Source organism: Equus przewalskii, chromosome 28 (assembly GCF_037783145.1).
Source record: "Equus przewalskii isolate Varuska chromosome 28, EquPr2, whole genome shotgun sequence".
NCBI lineage: Eukaryota > Metazoa > Chordata > Mammalia > Perissodactyla > Equidae > Equus > Equus przewalskii.
The window spans coordinates 5,600,316-5,620,661 of NC_091858.1; the positions used below are offsets into that span (position 1 = coordinate 5,600,316).

Below are 20,346 nucleotides of genomic sequence, written 5' to 3' on the forward strand. Positions count from 1 at the left end.
AAAGTCCATTGCACCACTTTTTATAATAAGTAAAAATTTTTAGAGTTTTTGTTTTTATGGTATATTTTCACAATCTTTTACTTCCATTACGTGCCATATTTTAGATACATCAGTTGTAAGCAGAACATGTGCATGCATGTGTGTTTGTCTTGCATGATAATCTCTGTCTTTGCTTTTAATGGATCTTTATCTTTGGTTTTTAATTGCAGTACTTGGTCCCTCTACATCTCTGGAGACTGAGACACTGGTGGGGGCCATTGTTCTGAGCTGGTACAGGCGTGCTGATACGGACACGGGTGGGGGCCATTGAGGTGCATCCCTTGGGCTGTTAGCCCAGGGGTCTGCCACACCCACTAGAGCACAGATTTAATCCAGTTCAGGCAGGGCAGGCAACCTGCCCTAGGACTGGCCCCACCTAACAGCAAGCCCTCAGGCTACTTTTCAGCCTGCATTGACTGAGTGCAAGGGTGTCTGCCTCTATGGGGCAGGGCTTGTGTGAGGACCAGGTGAACTGTGGGGGGCATTGGGGCAGAGGTGGGGGCCTCTGCAGTGTGGCGTTGGGGTACCCAATTAAGAGGACAATTGCAATAAGAGTGTGCTGATAGACTTTGTGGCCAACAGTGCTGAGGCCCCTCCAAACTGGATTTACAAACAGCTGCCCCTTTGTCCCTCTCTTCTCCTTCTGGGACACCTATAATCTGAATGTTAGCACACTTGACATTGTCCCAGAGTTCCCTTAGACTTTTCTCATTCTGTCTAATTCTTTTTCCTTTTTCTGTTCTGCTTGGGTGATTTCCTCTAGTCTTTCATCTAGCTCACTCATCTGTTCTTCTGCTTCCTCTACTCTGCTGAGTCCCTCTAGTGAATTTCTCGTTTTCAGTATTGTATTCTTCATTTCTGATTGTTTTTTTTTTAAATTATCTTCCAGTTCTCTGCTGATGTGCTCACTGTGTTCATCCATTCTTCTCCACATATCTGTGAGCATCCTCATGATATTTTGTTTGAACTCTTTGTTGAGTAGGTCACTTGTTTCTGTTTCATTTAGTCCTTTCTCTGAGGTTTTGTCCTGTTCCCTTGCTTAGAAAGTATTCCTTTGTCTCCTTATTGTGCCTCTTTCTCTGTGCTTATTTCTATGTATTAGGTGAGTCGGCTATGTCTCCTGATCTTGGAGAAGTGGCCTCATGTATGAGATGCCTTATGAGGCCCAGCAGTGTGCTTCCCTCTCCTCACCAGTCCAGAAGATCCAGGAGTGACCCCTTTGTGGGGTAGTTGTGTCCTTTTGCTGTGGCAGGGTTGCTCCCACTGCAGGTACCCAGGGAGTCTAATCTTTCCTTCCCTGGCCAGCTGTTTGTAAATCTGGTTTGTGGAGCCTCAGCACCCTTGGCTACAAAGTCTATCAGCACACTCCTATTGCAGTTTTCCTCTTAACTGGGTTGGTACCCAATGTAGCTGGTTGCTAGGCTCAGGGGCTTACAATTGCTAAATGCCTCAGGCCTACAAGGCTGTTGTCAGTTCTCTTAGGAGTGCAGCTGAGTGGGGCTGGCCCTAGGCACGGGAGCACTCAATTGTTTCAGGCTTTGGAAGGTGGGACTGATCCTTTTTATGGCTATTTGTGAAGCACAGGTCTTCTGCCACTGATAAGCCTCACCCCCCAGAGGACCAAATACACTGTCAACACAGTCCTGGTCCGTGTGCATTTCTCAACCCCCTGCAGCATACCCCGATGCTGCACTGCAGAGGCCCCAACCTCTCCACCAATGCCCCCCCACAATTCACCTGGTCCTCACACAGGCCCTGCCCCACAGAGGCAGACACCCTTGCCTGCCTGTAGAGAATCAAGGCACTCAGTCAATGCAGGCTGAAAAGTAGCCTGAGGGCTTGCTGTTAGGTGGGGCCAGTCCCTAGGGCTGGTTGCCTGCCCTGGCTGAACTGGACTAAATCTGTGCTCTAGTGGGCCTGGCAGACCCCTGGCCTAACACGCGAAGGGATGAACCTCAATGGTGCCCACTGGGTTCCATGTCAGCACTCCTGGGCCAGTTCAGAACAATGGCCCCCACCAATGTCTCAATCTCCGGAGAGGTCCCTCCTCTCACCAAGATGCCCCCAGAGCCCACCAAGTGAGTCTCGTTTCACCAAGGACTGTCAGCCTTCTCTCTGGTGATTTTAGCTTGCTGCAATGAGTGAGTTTGTGCGTGGGCCTTTTAAGACCCAGGTCTTTTCAGCCTTTGGCCAACAGCTTTTCTGGGGGTATCCTCACTGCAGTTAACAGCCAGCAAAGCCAGACAGTAAGACCGCTGTCTCAGTTGGGCTGAGTCTGAAGGATGCTTATATCAGTATTGCCCCTGTTCCGGACCTCACTCCTCCAGGGAGGGCTGCGTACCTTAGGGTGGCTCCTGCCTGGCCAGCTGAGAAGCTCCGCTTCTCCCAAAGGTGGCTTTTTTCCCCTCCCGTAGGAATATCTGCCTCTTCTGCCTTAGTCAGGACTGTCCCTTGTTGTGGGTGTTCTTTTTAACCAGTTTTAATTTTTCTCCCCAGGGTAATTTTTCCAAAAATAGTTGTAACCTGGTTGTGTTCGTGGGCGGAGATGAGTTCTGAGTCTGCTTACGCCACCATGTTGATGAGATCTGTCTCCTATAATTTTTAATTGGTATATTTTCCTAGTGAATTGAACTTACTATCATTATGAACTAATATTCTACTTCTATCCAGTAATGCTTTTTTTCTTATAACCTACTTTAGCTATACCACCTTTAATTAGTATTTGCATGATACATAGTTTTACTTTCAATCTTCAGTTTTCTTGTTTGAAATATATTTCCATATATCTCAGCTTACATTTGGATTATTTTTCCATGCAGTATGATAAGCTTTGTCCTTTAATTGGATAATGTAGTCGATTAATGTATTTCTGACATTTTTGGATTCAATTTTTTCTATTTGTTCCAGGTAGTTTATATTTCTTTTTCTATCTTTACTTGTCCTCTAATAATTTAATAGCTCCTCTAATTCCATTTTTATGTTCATATTTTTAGTGATTACCTGGTAAATTACAACATACATACTTATCAAAGTCTAAAGTTAATCAACATCTTTTATCTTCTTCCGGGACAATACTGCTTCTTAAAAAAAAAAAAATTTATCTCCATTTACGCTCCTTCAACCTATATATTATTATATGTACAATTTAAGGTAATGTTAGATGCTGCTATAAACAAGCATCTAAAATCTTAGTTGTTTAATACACACACATAAAGCCCAGTGCAGAGACTCCTGGGTAGTGGGTAGCCTTCCACATGCTCGTGTTGAAATACTTACATATTGTGCTCCTGTCCTTATTTACAGCCTTTCTATTAAGCTTACCAGCAGAAAGGCTCACACAGTTTTAACTGCTCCAACCAAGAAGTGACATACATTACTCCCATTCATATTATATGGCTTGATCTAAATATAACAAGGTCTGAGAAATGTGGTCCCTGAATTGGCACATGCTTTCCAGCCACAGCTGTAGATGGTGGTATCAGCCTATGACCCATTATTGTTACTTGTTTTAATTTAATCTTGTCTCTATTTTAATTTCATCAGACACCATTATTATTGATTCATACAGGCCATGTTCAAACAATTATTACTTTCATTACTCTTCATTCTCTCTGAATCGCAGATCTCCCATCTGGGATCACTTCCTTCTGCCTGAAGTATATTTATAATTTCCTTTGGTAATATTACGGAAATATTACCAAATAACTGTTGGCATATAACTGGAGGCAAAGAAACAAAGAGGAAAAATGGAAAATAAGGTGATAGTGTTAATTCTAAAAATATCAATAATCACAAGAATGCACATAATTTAAACTGAAATTAATTAAAACACATTTTTATATTGAATAGGGAAAAACAGTTCCAGTTACACGCTGTTTAGAAGAAACACTCCTGAATTGGCAAGGATTATATGTAGCTGCATGAGACAGAAAACTCAAAATAATAATAACTAATAATAATAAGTTTATTTCTCTCTCACATGAAAGTAGCTTCTTGATCTTTAGGGACCTGGACTCTCCAGGTTCCTAGTCCATCATGCCTAGGTAATGACCTTGTCTTCACATGGCATTTTAAATAGCAGATTGGAGAAAGGCCACAATGAAGAATGGGTACCATGCCTTTAAAGAAGCTTCATGGAAGTTCCAAATATTATTTCTGCTTGTATCTCACTGGATGAAACTTAGAAAAATCTAGCTACAAGAAAAGCTAGGAAATGAAGACTTCTATATGAGCAGGAGTATGCATATCTGAAAACCGAGGTTTGTTTAAAAAGAAAAGGATCAAATAGAAACTGGAACAGGTATGTATAGAGATATTTATGAAATATTGTTTGTAATGGCAAAAATAGAAACAACCAAAATGCCCAAGAAAAGTGTAAAGGATACAGTGCAGCATATTCATATAATGAAACATGACACATCAGTGCAAAAAATTAACTAGACACAAAGGATTTTGAGGACAGTGAAACTACTCTGTATGATAGATCTAACTCTAAAATGTTAGATATATGTCATTATATATTTGTCAGAAGTCATAGAATGTACAACACCAAGAGTAAACTCTAATGTAAACTATGGACTTAGGGTAATTGGAATGTGTCACTGCAAGTTCATCATTTGTAACAAATGTACCACTCTGTGATGGGATGTTAATAGTAAGGGAGGCTATGCGTATGTGGGAGCAGGGGATATATGGGATATGTCCATGCTTTCCTCTCTATTTTGCTGTGAACCTAAAATTTATCTTTAAAAAAAAGTCTTAAAATAACTAAAATTTCATGTATCAGGATGGATAAATCTCAAAATTCTAAGTGGAAACAAAAAAATTCAAATTGCAGAATGACACAGTATGATACGATTTACATTATGTCTAAGGCATAAGAAACAATTCTTGTTTAGAGATATGTTCAATTGTTGCAAAAGTATAAGAGTTTTTAAACGAAATGTTTTGTAAAAGTATAAAGTATAAAAGCTCTGAATTCATCTCCTCCAATGGTTCCATGCTACACTCTGCCTCAGTCACACATTCCTATGGCTCCCACCCTATGCCTTGTCAACAGACCTGTATCAATAAGTGCAACTCCTCCATCATCTCTGTAAAGTGCATCCCACATCCTGACCACCTACTTTCTTTCCTGATCACTCCTCTAGGACCCAACTGCAACAATCCATGTACCCACCAGCATATCCAAACCATGGTTCCTACATTTTCACTGTTCCTGACTTCCTTAGTGACTTCTCTCCTTCCTTAACCAGTTCAAATTCTCTTACAAACTGAGGAAGCTGAGGAAGCTGAGGAAGATTCACCCTGAGCTAACATCTCCTGCCAATCTTCCTCTTGTTGTATGTAAGCCACCACCACAGCATGGCCAGTGACAGACAAGTGGTGTAGCTCTGTGCCCAGGAACCAAGCCCAGGCCACCAAAGCAGAACGCACTAAACTTAATCACTTGGCCACCAGGGCTGGCCCTGGATAATTCTTAAATGTACAAATATTTTAAATAAAAAGATTACATAATTACATACCAAAGCAATTCCTGCAGAATAATGGGTAATGCACATCTTTCCAGGAAACGCTGCTCCCACATAATCTGGATAATCTTTATAGCTAAATAAATAGGTATATGTGTATAATTAATTTTGACAAACAATTCAAAGGAGAGAAATTCCAGTAATAATTTATCTGTAGTTCATAAAATCCTAATCTAAGGCAAATTGGGGTATGATCTTTCCATATGTCCTTAATTGTTTTGATTTTGGAAGATAGTCTTCATTAAATGAGATTAAGCACTCGGGATTTCTAAAACACACCCCACAGATCCAAGTTTTTGATGGCTTTACTGTTCTCATCACATTTGGTTAGGATTGCCAAAGATTTTGACCAAATATTTTGATCAAAAGCATTATGTTGAGTGGCAATGAAAAAGTTTTAATGCATGGATTAAAAATTTCCTTCTCATGTAAAAAAGCTCACCAGTTTCTCATAGGAATGACTTTATTGTTCTACAACTTAACATGATTATTTTGAGCAAGGGCCCAAATAAATTGTTATATAATAACAGCACTGTTCTCAGAGATATACATAAATTATTCCATTTACTCCTCAAATCAAGCCAGTGAAAAAGATGTTATTTTTATCCCCATTGAACAAATCAAACATCAGATGGAAACTATAAATAACTTTCTCAAGGTAGCATGATTAATAAGTGCTACTGATGAATTTGAACTTGGGCAATCTGAATCCAGAGCCATACTCTCAATCACTAAGGTATAGACACTCCCAACATATTCTGCCATCTTAGAGCCCCCACCAAAACAAACATTCCAGAATGTGTGTAAAGAAGCTTGGTATTCAATTCTCAATTCGAAATGCTCCTTTGGTCTCAACTGCACTTCAGTTCACAATTGCACTGTGTCCTCTCTGCTGCCTTTACTCTGGCTCTCTGATATAGTTTATACCTAACCCTTCCAGCACTTGTTTCCAAGTGTTTGCTCTCAACACCCAACTCTGGCTTTCTAATTCAATGTCTAAGTATTGTTTACACTCTTCCTTCATCCAAGAGACTTCTCCCAATAGATAAGACTTTCCCTAAAACTCTAGGCATACTCCTAATAAGCTGGACTCAGTAATAGTTATTTTTTACTTAATACTGCCCACCCAGTCTCCACATCAAATCAGTTGTCAAGATCTACCGTTTCACTTCTTCCATGTTTCTTGTATCCTTTCCCTCATTCAAAGTTCGGCTCTAGTTCTAACTATGAATTCCATATTCTTTGAAAAGAACTACAAAATTATTTAGTCTCATGCCTCTAAGCACATTGTTTCCATAACCTGGAACGCCTTCCATATCCCTTCTCTGAATTTAAACATACCTAAACTCTGCATTCCCACTTTTAATTTAATTAGTACTTGTTTAATTTGGGCTTTTCATTATACATGACTTTGAGTCAATCTCTCTCTCTCTCTTGCTCTCACTCTCATTCTTTTTTCTCCTGTCAACTATAAACAAGTAGAGATAATGCACTAACATTCATCTGTGGAGTAACATCAGCAAGGTAGCAGAAGGGATGTTTTCAGCCCTCATCTCCCCACAGAAATGATTTTGACAACTACCCACGGATAAGAGTACTTTCTGGGAGTGCAAGAGTCCAGAGGAGAAGTCCCAGCACCTCATTGGAGGGAAAATCCAAGAATAGATACAATGGAGGAGGAAAGAACAGTTTCACTTTACCCCAAGGCACTAAAGCTCAGTGCTAAGAGAGACACCCTGAGCCATGATTTCTCAGGGGAAGATGAGAGCATAGTGAGTGCCTCCAGCCATGTGGGATTCTGCACAAGAGGCCCACTTCTTAAGTGTCCATTGACAGATGAATGGATAGAAAAAATGTGATATATATATATACAATGGAATATTATTCAGCCTTAAAAAGGAAGGAAATTCTGCCATTTGCAACGTAGATTAAATTTGGAGGAGATTATGTTAAGTGAAATAAACCAGACATAAAGACAAATACTGTATGATCTCACCTAAGTGAAATCTAAAATAGTCCAACTCATGAAAACAGAGAGAAGAATGCTGGTTGCCAGGGGTTAGGGGATGGAGGAAATAGGAAGATGTTGCTCAAAGGGTACAAAGTTTCTGTTCTGTAGGACGAGTAAGTCCTGGAGATGTAATGTACAGCATGGTGACTATAGTTAATAATACTGTATCGCAAATTTGAAATTTAGTAAGAGAGTAGATCTTAAGTGTTGTCACCACAAACACAAAAAGATGGTAACTATGTAAGGAGACAGGTATGTTAATTAGCCTTACTATGGTAATCATTTCACAATGTATACATACATTAAAACATCACACTGTACACTTCAAATATATACAATCTTTATTTGACAATTTTAATTCAATAAAGGTTGTAAAAAATATAAGAAAAATAAAGGTGAGGGAACTGAGGCAGAGGTGGCATTTGCCCTAGGTGACAGAGCTAAGTTAAGGCATGCAGTTGGCCTCCAGAGCTTAAATTCTGAATCACTATACTATACTATCTCAATAAACATTTGCTGTAAAATGTTTAAAAGAACTTAAACTTGCAATGTTCATAGTACCTACTGTATGACTTACTCATACCAGATTATAAGCTTCTGGAATACAGAGACCATAGAAAATTATAATTAATTATTGTATTTTAATAGTACCTATTCTAGGACCTTACTCATTGTAGATATGCAAAATATGTTGCTGCAGTAAAATAATACCAAGATACCAAGGAGTATTACTGAAGTTCTAGGATGCTGATTGTACCCTAATTTCTCCATTTCTAATGGGATAAATTCTCTTTCAGCAATCTCACTTATTAATGGAATCAAAGTTCAATGTTCTATTAAAAAAATAATACATCATGCCAAAGTGATGTTTCTTCTAGGAATGCGAGGACAGTTCAAGGTTGGGAAATATATTAATATAATTATTTGTTTTAAGAGAGCTAAGGAGAATATCTTATATCATCCCTATAAAAGCTGAAAGATTATTTTTCAAACTGTTTGTATAACGTGGATCTATGGCTACTGCCTTAATATTATACACACACAAAGATATGGGCACCCATGTGCACGTGCACACACACACATACACACACAAACACACATTTTAGCCCAAAAAGCTAAAAAGCATACTACTGAACAAGGTAATATTCCCACTAAAGTAAAGAAGAGAACAGACATGACCCATGTTACCATTATTACCACTACTATTTAACATTGTATTAAATTAGCCAAAGCAGTAAGATTAGAGAAAGAAATTGAAAATACAAAATTAGGAAAAAAAGAGATAAAACTACTTGTACTTATAGATGGTATGACCGTATGCATGAAAAACCAAGGTAATAAACTTAACTATTAAAAACAATAAATTTAGTAAGGCAGTAGGATATAAAATAAATACAGGCATACCTCAGAGATATTGCAGATTCAGTTCAAGACCACCACAATAAACTGGCTACCACAATAAAGCAAGTCACAAGATATTTTCTGTTTCTCAGTGAGTATAAAAATTACGTTTACACTATACTGTAGTCTATGAAGTGTGCAATAGCATTATGTCTAAAAGAATGTAACATACATTAATTTAAAAATACTTTATTGCTAAAAAATGCTACCCATCACCTGAGGCTTCAGTGAGTTTTAATCTTTTTGCTGGTGGAAAGTGTTGTAAAAAATACAGTTATCTGAGAAGCACAATAAAGCAAGGAGCAATAAAATGAGGTATGCCTGTATATGAAAATTAAGTAATTTTTATACATAAAAACAACATCTTGTTAGTAGACAGCTGACCCACTTATAACAGCAACCAGAAAGATAAAAAACCTAGGAAAAGTTATCAATAAATTCATAAAACCTATAGAGAGAAACTAACTTCTGAAGGACAAAACAAGTAGAAAAACATGATATATGTGTGATTTGAAGACAACAATTCTCCATAAATTGATTCATAAATTTAACGTAGTCCTAATAAAAATACCATCATTTTTTAGAAGCTGGACAGGTTGATTCTAAAATTTCCATGGAAAATAAATTTAAAACTTCCTTTATAACCATGAAGTGGGAAGGCCTTTTTAATTATGACTCAAACTCCAGAAATCATCAAATAAAAAACCGAATCAATTCTGCATCATGAAAATATAAATATTTTGTATGGCAGTTTAAAAATACACACACAAAAAGCCAAGTCAAAAGACAAATTACCAATTGGGAAAGAAAACTACTTCTCATTGCAAGGGAAGGAAATTTATTTATCTTTATGTCTATATCTATCTATCTACCTGCCTATCTACCTGCCTATCTATCTATCTATCTATCTATCTATCTATCTATCTGTCTGTCTATATGTCTCATAAAGAAGAAATTAAAATGAAAACTATGCCAAGGTACCACTTCTCACATACCACACAGGTAAAAACCCCAAACTTTGACCATACGCTTTGTTGGCAAGACTGTGGGGACAGAGACCCTCTCATACATTATTGATGGGTATGCAAAGTGCTAAAATCCGGTATTAGCTATCAATATTATAGTTACACTACCCAGTAATCTCATTGCTGGGAATTTACCTTCCAGACACATATGTACATATATAAAATGACACATATATGAAGTTTTTTTACTGTAAGATTCTTTATAACAATAAAATATTGGAAGTAAGCTAAGTGCTCATTATTAGGGAACTAGATAAATAAACTACACACAATCACATGATGATTTCTAGCCCCTATCATATAGTGGTTAAAAATAAGAAAGAGCTTTATGTTCTTATATGAAGAAGACTCTCAAATATTAAGCAACAAGGCAAGGGCAAAATAAGAGTCATATGACAAGCATCATTTTGTTTAAGGAGACACAATAAGAATAAATAAATATGAATAAATTATATTTGCACAAAGACCAATAAAAGAATACACAAGTTACTAATAAAAATGATTTGAGTCCCTGAACCAAGAAGCAAAGGATGGAGGTGGGAGTGTGAAAGGGAAAATTTTCTGTAAAGATGGTTACATTAGTGTTAACTGCTTGCTATGTTGAGAACACTGTTATTTCAGGGAATGGATGTGACAGCCATTCTGTAATACATTTAGAAAAGTGTTTAAAAATGCATGTAATACATCAAGATGGCAGCATAGGCAGACTCTAAACTCACCTCATGCCACAAACACAACCAGGTTACAACAATTTTTAGAACAATTACCCCTGAGAGAGAACTGAAAACTGGATAAAAAGAATCCCCACAACAAGGGACAGTCCTGACTGAGGCAGAAGAAGCAGAAATTCAGGTCTGGAGAGAAAATCCCACCTTCACCAGCTGCAGAGCTTCAGGGACGGCCAGTACACAGCTTTCCCTGGAGGAGTGGGGAGCCTGAGCAGGGGAGTGTTGCCATTATAAGCATCCTTTGGACTAGCATGACAGAAAGGCATCTCACAATATCCGGATTTTCTGGCTATGAACTACAACGGGGAATGCCCCTAGAAAAGCTAGCAGACACAAGTGGAAAACAAGCCAGCTCTTAAAGGGCCCACACAAAAATTCACAATTTCAGAAGGCAACCTAAACTCACCAGAAAGAAAGGTGAACAGTCCTCTGGTGAAAAGAGACTCACCTGATAGGCTCTGGGTGCATCTCGGTGAGAGGTGAGACCTCTTCAGGGACTGAAACATTGGTGGCAGCCATTACTGTGATGTAATACATGTGTGCTGACACAGATGCTGGCAGATGCCATTGGAGTTCTTCCCCTGGCCTGTTATCCCAGGGTCTGCCCCACCAACTAGAGCACTGACTTAATCCAGCTCAGCCAGAGCAGGCAGCCAGTCCTAGGGACTGGCCCCAGCCAACAGCAATGCCTCAGGCAGCTTTTGGGCCTGCAGAGATGAGGTGCCTGGATCCTCTGCAGGTAGGTGAGTGGGTTAGCCTCTGTGGGGCAGGGCCTTCATGGGGAATGGATGCAGAGTGTGGAGCATTGGTGGAGTGTGCAGGGGCCTCAGCAGTGGGGCAACAGGATCCACTCCAGAGTTTCAGGAACTATGTGTGGGCCAGGACTGTGTTGATGGTGGGTGTGGACCTGTGGGCCATGGGGCATATCAGGGGCAGAAGATCTGTGGTTCTCAGACAGCCACATAGGGGATCAGCCCCACATTCCAAAGCATGAAACAATTGGGTACTCCCATGGCTGGGGCGAGCCCCACCTAGCTGCAATCCTTAGAGGGCTGGAAACAGCCTTGCAGGTTGGAGGCCTACAGTAACTGTAAACCCATGAGCCTAGAAACCAGCCACACTGGGGACCTACACAATTAACAGAAAACTCCAACAGGAACATGCTATTAGACCTTACAGCCAACTTTGCTGGGGCTCCCCAACCCCGATAAACTAACTGAAGGATCCACAGCAGCCACATGCAGCTAAGCACTACAACCAGCTGGTCAGGGAGACAGCCTAGACTCCCTGGGCACCTGCAGCAAGAGCAACACTGCCAAAACAGGACACATGTAGCCCATACAGGGGCCACTCCTGGGACATTTGGAAGTGGTGACAAGAGGTAAGCATATTTCTAGGCCTCAAAAAGTGTGTCCTACATAAGGCCACTTCTCCAAGATCAGGAGACATACCTGGCCCACCTAATACACAGATATAAGCAGAGAGAAAGAGGAACAAGGAGGAGGCAAAGCAATACATTCCAAGCAAGGGAACAGGACAAAACCCCAGGAAAAGAACTAAGTGAAACAGAAATAATCTACCTGACAAAGAGTTTAAGGAAAAAAGTCATAAAGATGCTCATTGATCTTGGGAGGAGAATGGATGAACACAGTGAGAATGTCAACAAAGAACTGGAAAACATAAAAAAGAACAAATCAGAGCCGGCCCAGTGGCACAGTGGTTAAGTGCGCATGTTCTGCTTCTCGGCAGTCTGGGGTTCACCGGTTTGGATCCTGGGTGCGGACATGGCACTGCTTGGCACGCCATGCTGTGGTAGCCGCCCCAGGTATAAAGTAGAGGAAGATGGGCACAGATGTTAGCTCAGGGCCAGGCTTCCTCAGAAAAAAGAGGAGGACTGGCAGTAGTTAGCTCAGGGCTAATCTTCCTCAAAAAAAGGAAAAGAAGTAAAAAAAAAGAAAAGAACAAAACAGAAATGGAGAATACAATACTGGAAATGAAAAATTCACTAGAGAGAATCAATAGCAAAGTAGATGATGCAGAAGAATGGGTCAGCAAGCTGGATGAAAGACTAGAGGAAATAACCCAAGGCGAACAAAAAAAGAAAAAAGAATTAAAAAGAATGAGAACAGCCTAAGGCAACTCTGGGACAACATCAAGCCACTAACATTCATATTATAGGTACCAGAAAGAGAAGAGAGACACAAAGGGGCAGAGAATCTATTTGAAGAAATAATAGCTGAAAACTTTCCTAACCTAAGGAAGGAAACAGACATCCAAATATAGGAAGCACAGAAAGCACCAAGCAAGATAAATGCAAAGAGGCCCACACCAAGACACATTATAATTAAAATGTCCAAAATTGAAGATAGCGAATCCTAAAAGCCACAAAAGAAAGACAACAAGTGAGATACAAAGGAAATCCCCTAAGACCATCAGCTGACTTCTCAGCAGAAACCTTACACGCTAGAAGGGAGTGGCATGATATATTTAAAGTGCTGAAAAGAAAAAATCTACAGCCAAGAAAACTCTACCAGGCAAGGTTATCAATCAGAATGGAGGGAGAGATTAAGAGTTTCACAGACAAGCACAACTTAAAGTAGTTTATCAGCAAAGAACTAGTTTTAGAAGAAATGCTAAAGGGACTTATTTAAGTGGGAATGAGAAGACCACAAATAGGAATAAGAAAATTATCAACAAAAAAAAGAGGCAATATAATTACTGGTAAAGGCAAAAGTACAGTGAAGGTAGCAGATAAACCATCTATGAAGATAATATGAAGGTTGAAAGATAAAAGTACTAAAATTACCTATTTCAATGATAACAGGATAATGGATACACAAACACAATATAACAGGTTAGATATGATATCAAAAACATAAAATGTGGGAAGAGAGAAGGGAAAGAGTAAAGCTTCTTAGAAAGAGGTCAAACTAAAGAGACCATTGACTCTATATGGACTGCTATATGTGTGGCTTATTATATATGAACCTCATGGTACTCATAAACCAGAAACCTATAACAAATACAGAAATAATTATGAGAAAGGAACCCAAACATGATACTAAAGAAAGCCATCAGATGACAAGAGAAGAGAGCAAGACAAGATGAAACAGAGAAGAACTAATAAAACACTCAGAAAATAAGTAACAAAATGGCAGTGAGCACATATTTATCAATAGCTACTTTAAATGACAACGGACTACATGCTTCAATCACAAGGCATAGCATGGCCGACTGGATAAAAAAACAAGCCCCAAATATACACTGCATACAAGACACACACTTCGGACCTAAAGACACTCACAAACTGAAAGTGAATGGATGGAAGAAGATACTCCATGCAAACAGCAATGCTGGGTTAACAATACTCATACCAGACAAAACAGACTTTAAGACAAAAACTGTAACAAGAGACAAAGAAGTGCACTAAATAATGATAAAGGGAATAATCCAACAAGAGGATATAACACTTGTAAATATCTATGCACACAGCATAGGAACACCTAGATATATAAAGCAATTATTAACTGACATAAAAGGAGAAATAGTAACAGAATAATAATAGGGAACTTCAACACTCCACTTACACCAATGGATAGATCATCCAAACAGAAAATCAATAAGGAAACATTGGCCCTAAATGACACATTAGACCAGATGGACATAGAAGAGATATATAGAACATTCCATCCCAAAACTAAAGAATGCACATTCTTTTCAAATGCACATGGAACATACTCCAGGATTGATCACAGATTAGGCACCAAAATAAGTCTCAACAAATTTGAGAAGACTGAAATAGTACCAAGCATATTTTCTGATCACAGGTATGAAACCAGAAAACTACAAGAAGAAAATTGGAAAAGCTACAAATATGCGGAGATGAAGGAGAAGGCTACTGAACAACGATTGGGTCAATGGAGAAATCAAAGGAGAAATCAAAAAATACCTAGAGACAAATGAAAATGAAAATACGACACGACAAAATCTATGGGACACAGGAAAAGCAGTTCTAAGAGGGAAGTTTACAGCAATACAGGCCTAACTCAACAAACAGAAAAATCTAAATCAACAATCTAACAGTGCACCTAAAGTAACTGGAAAAAGAAGAACAAAACAAACCCCAAAATCAGTAGAAGGAAATCATAAAAATCAGAGAAGAAATAAATGAAATCAAGACTAAAAAACAATAAAAAAAATCAATGCAAGCAAGAGCTGGTTCTTTGAAAAGACAAACAAAATTGACAAACATTGAGCTAGACTCACCAAGAAAAAAAGAGAGAAGGCTGAAATAAATAAGATCAGAAATGAAAGAGGAGAAATAACAACAGACAGCTCAGAAATACAAGAGATTATAAGAGAATACCACAAAAAGCTATACATCAACAAACTGGATAATCTAGAAGAGATGGATAAATTCTTAAAATCACACAACCTTTCAAAACTGAATCAACAAGAAATAGAGAATTTGAATAGACTAATCACAAGTAAGGAGATAGAAACAGTAATCAAAAACCTCCCAAAAAATAAAAAGTCTAGGACCAGACAACTTCCCTGGTGAATTCTATCAAACATTCAAAGAAGACTTAATACCTGTCCTTCTCAAGCTCTTCCAAAAAATTGAAGGGGGTGTGGGGGGGGGGAGCTTTCTAACTCATTCTACAAAGCCAACATTGCCCTGATACCAAAGTCAGATGAGGACAACACACAAAAAGAAAATTACAGGCCAATATCACTGATGAACATCGATGCAAAAATCCTCAACAAAATACTAGCAAATTGAATAGAACAATACATTAAAAAGATCATACATCATGATCAAGTGAGTTTCATTCCAGGGATGCAGGGATGATTCAACATCCACAAATCTATCAATATGATACACCACATCAACAAAATGAAGAATAAAAATCACATGATCATCACAATAGGTGCAGAGAAAGCATTTGACAAGATACAACATACACTTATGATTGAAATTCAGAATAAAATGGGTATAGAAGGAAAGCACTTCAACATAATAAAGGCTGTATATGACAAATCCACAGCTAATATCATTCTCAATGGAGAAAAATTAAAAGCTATCCCTCTAACAACAGTAACCAGATAAGGATGTCCACGTTCACCAATCTTATTTAACATCGTATTGCAAGTCCTAGCCAGAGCAATCGGGCAAGAAAAAGAAATAAAAGGTATCCAAATTGGAAAGGAAGAAGTGAAACTGTCACTATTTGCAAGTGACATGATTTTCAACATAGAAAACCCTAAAGAATCCAACAAAACATTTCTAGAAATAATGAATATGGTAAAATTGCAGGCCACATTATCAACATACAAAAATCAGCTGCATTTCTATACACTAACAACTAAGGAGCAGAAAGAGAAATTAAGAATACAATCCCATTTACAATTGCAACAAAAAGAATAAAATACCTAAGTATAAACTTAACCAAAGAGGTGAAAGATCCATACATTGAAAACTATAAAACATTGTTGAAAGAAACTGAAGACACAAAAAAATGGAAAGATGCTGCACTCCTGGGTTGGAAGAATTAACACAGTTAAAATGTCCATACTTCCTAAAGCAATATACGGATTCAATGTAAACTCAAAAGTTCCGAAGACATCTTTTACAGAAATAGTACAAAGAATCCTAAAATCTATATGGAACAACAAAAGAACCAGAATAGCCAAAGGAATCCTGAGAAAAAAAAAACAAAGCTGGAGGTATCACACTCCCTGATTTCAAAATATACTACAAAGCCATAGTAACCAAAACAGCATGAGACTGGAACAAAAACAGACACACAGGTCAATGGAACAGAATCGAGAGCCCAGAAATAGACCCACACATCTACGGACAGCTAATTTTCAACAAGGGAGCCAAGTACACACAGTGGAGAAAGGAAAATTTCTTCAATAAATGTTGTTGAGAAAACTGGACAGCCACACACAAAAGAAGGAAAGTAGGCCACTGTCTTACACCATACACAAAAATTAACTCAAAATGGATTAAAGACTTGGATGTAAGATGTGAAACCATTAAACTTCGAGAAGAAAACATAGGCAGTATGCTCTTCCACATCAGTCTTAGCAGCATATTTCCAAGTACCATGTCTGACCGGGCAAGGGAAACAATAGAGAAAATAATCAAATGTGACTACATCAAACTAGAAGCCTTCTGCACAGCAAAGGAAACCATCAACAAAATGAAAAGACAACCTAACAACTGGGAGAAGATATGTGCAAATCATATATCTGAATAGGCGTTAATAGCCAAAATATATAAAGAATTCAATATCTCAACAATAAACTAACAATCCAATTAAAAAGTGGGCAAAAGATCTGAACAAACATTTCTCCAAAGAAGATATATAGATGGCCAACAGCACATGAAAAGACATTCAACATCACTAATTATCAGGGAAATGCAAATCAAAACTATGAGGGGCTGGCCCCATGGCCAAGTGGTTAAATTCACGCACTCTGCTTCGGCAGCCTGGGGTTTCACTGGTTGAGGTCCTGGGTGCAGACATGGCACCACTCATCAGGCCACACAGAGGTGGCATCCCATATGCCACAACTAGAAGGACCCACAACTAAAATATACAACTATGTACTAGTGGGGTTTTGGAAGAAAAAGAAAAAAAAAATTGGCAACAGTTGTTAGCTCAGGTGCCAATCATTAAAAAAAAAAGAAACTACCATGAGATATCACCTTATTCCCATCAGAATGGCTAACGTTAACAAGACAGGAAACAGTAAGTGTTGGAGAGGATGTGAAGAGAAGAGGACTCTCATACACTGCTGGTGGAAGTGCAAACTGGTGCAGCCACTATGGAAAACAGTATGGAGCTTCCTCAAAAAATTAAAAACAGATCTACTAAATGATCCAGCTATTCCACTGCTGGGTATTTATCCAAAGAACTTGAAAACACAAATGCATAAAGATACATGCACCCCTATGTTCATTGCAGCATTATTCACAATAGCCAAGACTTCTAGCAACCTAGATGCCCGTCAAGGGACGAATGGATAAAGAAGATGTGGCATATATACACAATGGACTACTACTCAGCCATAAGAAAGGAGGAAATCCAGCCGTTTATGACAACATGGATAGACCTTGAGGGTATTATGCTGAGTGAAATAAGTCAGAGGGAGAAAGTCAAATACCGTATGATCTCACTCATAAGTAGAAGATAAAAACAATGACAAACACACACATAGAAACAGAGATTGAATTGGTGGTCACCAGAGCGGGAGGGGGAGGGGACAGGGCCAAATGGGTGATTAGGCATATGTGTGTGGTGATGGACTGTAATTAGCCTTTGGGTGGTAAACATGTTGCAATCTACACAGAAACCAAAATGTATAGTGATGTACACCTGAAATTTATATAATGTTACCAACCACTGTTCCACAATAATAAAAGAATAAAAAAGAAAAAGAAAGAAAAAGAAAAGAAATGGCCCAATTGTTTTCCAAAGGAACTGTACCATTTTGCATTCCCACCACTGATGCAGAAAAGTTTGTTGTTCTGCATAATCCCCAGCTGGTGGCATTGTCTGTTTTTTGTTTTGTTTTGGTCTGATTTAGCCATTACAATAAGAGTGCAATGGTTTCTTATTGTGGTTTAATTTAGTTTCCTAATGAGTAATGATGTTAAGCATCTTTCCATGTATTGATTTGCCGTCCATATACTTCTTTGGTGAAGTAACTTCAAATACTTTGTCCACTTTTATTGGGGTTTTTTTTTATTATTGAGTTTTAACTGTTCTTTAAGCATTCAGGTCTATGTCCGTTATCAGATATATGATTTCAAATATTTTTATGAGTATTTGGCTGCAGTTTGTCTTTTCATTTTCATAACAGTATATTTCAAAGAATAGAAATTTGATAAATTTCTTATCAACTTATCAATTTTTTATTTTATGAATCATGCTTTTGGTGTTGTACCCAAAAAAAATCTTTGCCTGACTGAAGGTTACAAAGATTCCTCCAGTATGTCTTGTACTAGAAGTTTTAAGTTTTACTCAGTTAGATCTATCATTCATTTTGAGTTACGTATTGTATATGCTATGAGGTACAGACAGAGGCCATTTTTTTGCATATGAATAACCAACTATTCAGCACCAATCCTTGAAAAGACAATACTTTCTCCATTTAATTGCTTTTGCACTTTTGTCAAAAGTCATTTGATGTTATATGTGTGAGTCAGCTTTTGGTCTATCCTCTTGTGAATAATACACTGCCTTGATTACTGTAGCTTTATAAAAACTATTTAAATCAAGTAGAGTAAGTTCTCCAAATGTGTTCTTCTTTTTGGAAACTGCTTTGGTTATTCTAAGTTTTTGCCTTTCCACCTAAGTGTTAGAATCAGCTTCTCGATTGCTACAAAATATCTTGCTAGAATGTTGATTGAAACTGCATGGAATCCATATATCAGTTTAGGGAGAACTGACAACTTAACACTATTAAGGCTTTCAATCAATGAACATGGTATATATCTCTCTATTTACTTAGGTTTTCTTTTATTTTTTTCCTCAGTGTTTTATAGTATTCAGTATATAGATCTTTCTCATACTATGTCAACTTTGTATTAAGTATTTCATGTCTTCAGTGCTATTTGTTTGAACACAAAATGAAAAAACTTTTATTTAATTCTTAATTTTATTTATTATTGAAATATACTTGACACATAACATTGTATAAATTTAAGGTGCCCTTAAACAATATTAGTGCTGTTGTAAATGGTTCATTTTGTTTCAGTTTCAAACATTTTATTGCTAGGATATAAAAATCAGACTGATTTTTATACATTGATTTTGAAACATGCAAACTTGCTAAACTCATGCATTCTGGTAGCTTTTTTGTGAACTCTGAGATTTTCTAAGTAGACAACCACATCATCTATAAACAGTAAATATTGTATTTATTACTTTCTAATTCATATGCCTTTTACTTTATTTTCTTGCTTATTGAACAGGCTAGAATCTCTAGTGTGATGCTGACTACCTGTGGCAAAAGCAAACACCCTTGCCTTTTTCCAACCCTAGAGGCATAACATTAAGTCTTTCAAGATTAATTATGTTATTCATAGTAGGTTATTAATACACGCCCTTTATCAGAAGAATGAAGTTACATTCCGTTGCTAGTTTGTTGAACGTTTTTATCATGAACTGGGTGTTGGGTTTTGTCAAATGTTTTTTCTGTGTGTATTCAGATAATCATATAGCTTGTCTTTTTTGGCGTGTTAATAGGATGAATTTTATTAACTGATTTTTGAATGTTGACCTTGTATTTCTGGGGTAAACTACATATGGTCAAAACATATTATCTTTTTTAGATATTGTTGGATTTGACTTGCTAAAATTTTGTTTACAATTTTACATCTATAATCATGAAGGAAATTGGTCTTTAGTTTTCTTTTCTCCTAATATCTTTGTCTAGTTTTGGTATCAAGGTAATTCAGGCTTCATAAAACTAATTAGGAAGTGTTTCCTACTTTTCAATTTTCTGGAAGAGTTTATGTAGACATGGTATTGTTTCTTTCTTAAATGTTTAGTAAAACAAGTGGAGTCTAGACCTGGAATTGTTTTTTTTTTTTA

At 37.7% G+C, this 20,346-nt stretch overlaps 1 long non-coding RNA gene across 1 annotated transcript; it reads right to left on the bottom strand.

The window, feature by feature from the left end:
• Positions 1-3,023: 3,023 nt before the first annotated feature.
• Positions 3,024-5,659, bottom strand: LOC139080129 (uncharacterized). Its single transcript, XR_011534351.1, has 2 exons — positions 5,565-5,659; positions 3,024-3,758 (listed from the first exon to the last, which is right to left on the bottom strand). It is a non-coding gene; the product is annotated as an uncharacterized lncRNA (long non-coding RNA).
• Between the last annotated feature and the right edge of the window lie 14,687 nt (positions 5,660-20,346).